Source organism: Zonotrichia albicollis, chromosome 5 (assembly GCF_047830755.1).
Source record: "Zonotrichia albicollis isolate bZonAlb1 chromosome 5, bZonAlb1.hap1, whole genome shotgun sequence".
Classification (NCBI taxonomy): domain Eukaryota; kingdom Metazoa; phylum Chordata; class Aves; order Passeriformes; family Passerellidae; genus Zonotrichia; species Zonotrichia albicollis.
In genome coordinates, this window is record NC_133823.1 from 47,082,237 (window position 1) to 47,088,450 (window position 6,214).

Consider the following 6,214-nt stretch of genomic DNA (forward strand, 5'->3'; position numbering starts at 1 on the left):
TGGCTTACCTTCAAGGGAGATTTGTCCGTCTGGGATAAGGACTCCTTCAGTAGCTACCTCCCCTTTTGCTGCTTCTTTTGCCTCTCTATCCGCCAGCTCATTTCCTTCTTCCAATTCTGAGCTCACTTTTTGGTGTGCCTTAATGTGCATAATTGCTACCTTTTCAGGCAGTTGAACTGCTTCCAGCAGCTGGATTATTTCTTGTGCATGTTTGATGTTCTTTCCCTGTGAGGTCAGCAGCCCCCTCTCCTTCCAGATGGCCCCATGTGCATGTACAACTCCGAATGCATACCTCGAGTCTGTGTAGATGTTTATTCTCCTCCCTTTTGCCCTTTCCAAGGCACGGGTCAGGGCAATTATCTCGGCCTTCTGCGCGGAGGTGCCTGTTGGTAAGGGTCCAGACTCGATTACCTCTCTATAGGTGGTCACTGCATATCCAGCATATCGCTTCCCATCAGCAACGTAGCTGCTCCCATCAGTGAACCAGGTCTCTGCGTCGTCCAGGGGGGTATCCTTTAAGTCCGGGCGGCTGGAGTAGGTAGCTTCAATGGTCTCCAGGCAATCGTGGTGTACTGCCTCTCCTTGGTTTCCACTGAGAAAAGAAGCTGGGTTGACAATGTTAGTCACCACGATCTCTACATCATCTTGCTCCACCATAATGGCCTGGTATTTCAGAAACCTCTGCGGTGAAAGCCAGTGGCCACCCTTTACTTCCAGTACTGCGGACACTGTATGGGACACTAGCACAGTCATTTTTTGTCTCAGGGTAAACTTGCGTGCCTCTTGGATGTTCAGCACAACTGCTGCTACAGCTCTGAGGCAACCTGGCCATCCTTTGGCTGTTGCATCTAGTTGCTTAGAGAGGTAAGCGACTGCCCTTCGGTATGGACCCAAGTCTTGAGCCAGTATTCCCAGGGCAATTCCCTGCTTCTCATGGGAAAATAGGAAAAATGGTTTACTCACATCTGGAAGTCCCAAAGCTGGAGCTGACATGAGGGCATCCTTTAGCTGGTGAAAAGCCCGTGTTGCTTCTTTCGTCCACTGGAGATCTCTGTTTCCATTGGCAATAAGAGCATAGAGGGGTCTGACGAGTAGTCCATAATTATAGACCCACAGCCGGCACCACCCTGCCATGCCTAGGAACGTTCGGAGTTCCTTTATGGTCTGGGGTTTTGGGGTTTGGCATATGGCTTCCTTGCGAGCCTGCCCTAAAGTCCGTTGCCCAGCACTCACCTCGTACCCCAGGTAGACTACTTTCTGTTTCACTATCTGTGCCTTTTTCTTGGATACTCTGTATCCTTGGAGTCCTAGGAAATTCAAAAGGCTTACCGTCCAGGCCACACATGCTTCCCTTGTCTGAGTGGCCAGTAGAAGGTCATCAACATACTGCAAAAGCTTCCCTTCTTTCTGTGGGGCTTCCCAGGATTCCAGATCCTTTGCAAGTTGTTCCCCGAACAGGGTGGGGGAATTTTTCCAACCTTGTGGTAGTCTGGTCCATGTGAGCTGGGTTTTGCGCCCACTTTTAGGGCTTTCCCATTCAAATGCAAAGAATTTTTGGCTGGCTTCATGGATGGGGAGGCAAAAGAAGGCATCCTTTAAATCTAGAACAGTGAACCAGGTTAGCTCAGGTGTTAAGCAAGTTAATAAAGTGTATGGATTGGCTACAACCGGATACAGATCTTCTGTTATTTTATTGATAGCCCTTAAATCTTGTACTATCCGGTATGTCCCATCAGATTTTCGAACAGGCAGGATGGGAGTATTAAAATCAGATTGGCATTCCTTCAGCAATCCTAGTTGCAGAAAATTTTCGATTATTGAGCTGATTCCCTCCCTGTCCTCTTTCCTTAGGGGGTACTGCTTGATTCTCACTGGCTGCGCTCCTTCCTTGAGTTTGATTACTATGGGAGAGGCATTTTTTGCCCTTCCTGGCACATCAGAGGCCCACACCCCGGGAAATACCTGACTTAATATTTCCTCATCAATTTCTTCCTTAATGCCAGTAGCAGTCAGAGTTAAACTTAGTGCCTCTATGTACTTTTGATCATTCACCTCCAGAGTAATTTCCCCATTCTTGAATATGATGGTGGCTTGTAATTGTTCCAATAAATCTCTCCCCAAGAGTGCTCTTGGTGAATTAGGCATGTATAAGAACTTATGAATACCCCATTGTTTTCCCAATTTGTACTTCAAAGGTTTGCAAAAATATGCCCTTTCAGACTGGCCAGTTGCCCCTTGTACTACAACATAATCATTTTCCACAGGCACTAAGGCTTTATTTAGGACTGAATATGTAGCTCCTGTGTCAACTAAAAATTCTACCCTTTTCCCTTCTTCCCCCAGCCTCATTGTTATAACCAGTGGATCCGCTGGGGCAGGATCCCCCGGTCCTCCTCAGTTGTTTTGTACGTGTGCAGCCATCTGTTGGTCACTCCTTCTTCGTTCTGGGCATTGGTCTTTCCAGTGACCAACTCTTTTGCAGATTGCACACTGGTCCCTGCCCAACCGAGGTGGTCCTTGTCTCGGTGGGCCCTGGTTGTGTTTCCTCTGCCTTTCCTCCTGTACCACCGCCACCAACCTTTTCATTCCCCGTTTATATCCTTCCTCCCGGTTACTAAATACTCTCCAGGCCTCTTCTAACAAGGCTTCAAGATTTCTCGCGTCTGCTCCCCGAATCTTCTGAAGTTTACGTCTGATATCTCCAGCAGACTGCCCCAAAAATGAATTAACTAGTTGGTTTATCCCTATCTCAGACTCCGGATCTAATGATGTATGACGACGCATGGTATCCCTTAAACGCTCTAGAAATTCAGATGGAGTCTCAGAAGGTCCCTGCTTAAGTGAATATAAGGCAGACCAGTTTATGGTTTTTGGAATAGCTCTTTCCACCCCTGTTACTATCCACTCTTGATACTCTGTTAATTTCTTTACCTCTGCCGACACATTAGGGTCCCATTCTGGGTCTTGGAGGGGGAAATGTTGTTTTACATCCAGCTGGGTGGCTTTACAGTAATCCTCCGCCAAATTCCCAGCTGTCTTTAAGATCAGCTGCTTCTCTGTCTCAGTGAAAGCATCCAGTAGTAGCTGGATGTCAGCCCAGTCTGGGTTGTGCTGTTTGATAACATACCTTAGGCGTTTGGCAGTGAGTATCGGGTCAACACGGTAATTCCTCGCAACCCTTTCCCATGCTTCTAAATCAAGGGTGGTAAATGGCACTTTAATCATTAATCTACCCCCTTCTGGCCCCACTGCCTGTCGCAGAGGGGCCTGTAGCACTACTTGCCTCCTAGTCCTAGATGCAATTGGACTCCCACGGATGGGGTGGGATCTAGTAGATGTGCCTTCCCCACCTGAGTCCTCCTCCTCCCTTTTGGGGAGGCTTCCTTCCTCCTCATCCTCAGCATCAGCCTCGACTTCCCTAACCATCCCCCTTCGGGGAGGAGCTGGAGGATGTTTCACCCACTCAAATGTGTCCCGTTCTTGCTCCTCAGAACAATAGACCTTATCTGATCTCATACACCGTTGTCCTATACTGCATGCTGAACAGCAGCGTTTGATTTGCCCTCTCTTTGCCTTGTTATCCCTTTCAAGGGCCAAGACCAGTGGGTCTGAGGGTGCCTTAATCCCACAGTCCCTCTGCCACTCTTGGTGGTTTCTTAAAACAAAAAACATATCAGCATACGAGACCTCATTCCATTTACCCTCCCGTCTTAGAAACAACATCAACTGCAGTAAAGTATTATAGTCCAGGGTTCCAGTGGGTGGCCACCTTGCCCCGTCCTCTAGCCTATATAAGGGCCACCAGCGTGTGCAATACTGGATTAGATCCTTTTTATTCTCAGAGCCCCCCCGGCTAGTGATTTCCTTCCAGTGGGCCAAGATGCACCCTAAGGGGCTGGCCTGCGGAACTTCCTTACTCTGGTTAGTTCCCATTATCTCCTTCTTGCTCTGTCCCGCTTCCACCCAAACCTCTTTTCACAGGACTTCACAGTAGCTTCCCAGTCCTCCTCCCACACACCCCAAGTGGCAGGTACCAGATGTGATTTCCCACACACAAGTTTTAAGATCTTAGGCTCTGAATCAGCTTGATCAGGAACCTCTCGTTCACACCTGGGGCACGTGCCCCGTCGCCTGCTAGAACAACAATACCAGCGTTTCCCACAAACTACGCACTGTAATAATACCCACGCAGCGTGCCAGCCTCTTGATGCGCCAAAGGTTACTCGAAATTTCCCGCAAAAGCAAGCTATTCCATTTATTACAGGGAGCTCTAAATTTTCTACGGCAGGCTGTTCCCAGTCCAGACTTACAAGAATGCCAGCTGAAGTCCGGTAGAGTCCCTCTAAGTGAACTCGTTCGTCTCCTCTATTTATCCAAAAATTCACCGGATTCACGAACTCCCAAGGGTCGAGTCCAAACCACTGAGGCAGAGGAACCCCTCGGGTTCGTCTAGCCACGGTGAAAGCACGCACAACCTACACCACAATTTACCACTTTTACTCAAAAAAACGCCCTCGCGCACGCTTTTCACAGTTCTCTCTGTTTTCTCCGTCGGGTGCTCCCCGCCCCCGCACAGCCTGCTTCGGCCGGTGTTTACTCAGCTTTTCAAGCGGCGGGCAGAACTTTCGCCCCCCCGCACAGCCTGCTTCGGCCGGTGTTTACTCAACCTCTCAAGCGGCGGGCAGAACTTTCGCCCCCCCGCACAGCCTGCTCTCTATATATCATACACTTTATACACTTACACAACTTACAAATACAGCGCGCTGATCACACAATGCAACACACAGCAACACAGTGTCCGGACACCACTCACACACGCACAAACAGAAGAAACATACGCGAATTCAGCTCTGCCCCATCAGAATCTGAATTCTAATACACGCATACACGGGTTCACCCGGCTTACACCCGGAGCCGCTGGCAGTCCTGCTCTATCAGGACGACGATGGGACGAACCCCGTCTCTAATACAGCCGCTCTATCAGCTGCAGCTAGCTTACCCCGGAGCCGCTGGCAGTCCTGCTCTATCAGGACGACGATGGAACGAACCCCGTCTCTAATACGGCCGCTCTATCGGCCGCTCTATCGGCCGCTCTATCGGCTGATCCCCAGACGTCTCTGGGTCGTTAATTCCCTTGTTCTTTCCTTGTTCTTCCCTCCCCCCCCCCAGGGGCCCCTAGTACATACCGTGTCCTTCTCCGCGGCCAGCAGGTTCTTGTCTGTCCCGGCAGGAGGCAAGTCGAGGCGAGCGGAACTTCCTCCAGGAAAATCCTGGGGTGCGCCTAGGAGTCCGTCGGTCCCCCCCCGCCCCTGCGGGGACAGAGATGGAGACGGAAAATATCTCCTGAATCTCCTGGCTGGCTCGCCAGAATGATTTGCGGAGAAAGGAAGAAACCTCACAACTTGTAAAAGTTGTAAAGCCCGGTATGCCTTTATTACGACGCGCGTCGGACGCAAGCCTCCCAAAAGGCGTGCGCACCCCTGGAGACTCCGAGTCCCCTTTTTATCCCCCTTTCCAAATGCATATGCATACAGTTTCAAATTAAGTTCATACATATTCATTCCACGCGACATTTAGCACTAATTCTTCTTTATCGAAGGAATTCCTAGGTCGGGGGCAGATTGACCTCGCGGTTTTCTGTTTTTCTTTCTCTGTCTCTTTGCTGTCTCTGGAATGCGGCCTCTCCTTCAGCTTTAGCTCCACAGACCCTTCACCTCTCCTAGACACTTTACCTAGTTCAGGATGGATTACTCTGTCTCACACCCCGCCTTGTACCCTGGGCGTTTCTAGGAAAGGCACTCCTTGTGTGCCAGGCACACATGAAGCACACTTACAACACCCTCAGCAGACCACTCCAAGGACCTGAAGTGGTTTTGGCCATGGCTGGTACAGAGGACCAGATAGCATTCTTGCAGTACGAACGTATTCATTCATGGCTGTTCTGAGACCTAAGGAGATAGATGGGGGGTTCGAAGAGGATGGTATAGGTGAGACTGACTTCTGAGACACTCACTGAGCTTCTATTTGCTTTGCTTAGGTTTCCCTGGGGAAAAAAACCCTACAATAACCTAGATGTGTTTAAAACTGAGACATCTGTGCCAGTAAGTAATAGGAAAAGGTATGACTTGTTTTTACTTCAGAATAAACACAGTGAACCCTGTGCCTTTGCCAGGTGGTTCATTGACTAACCACACTGAATCTGCCAGAATCCTGC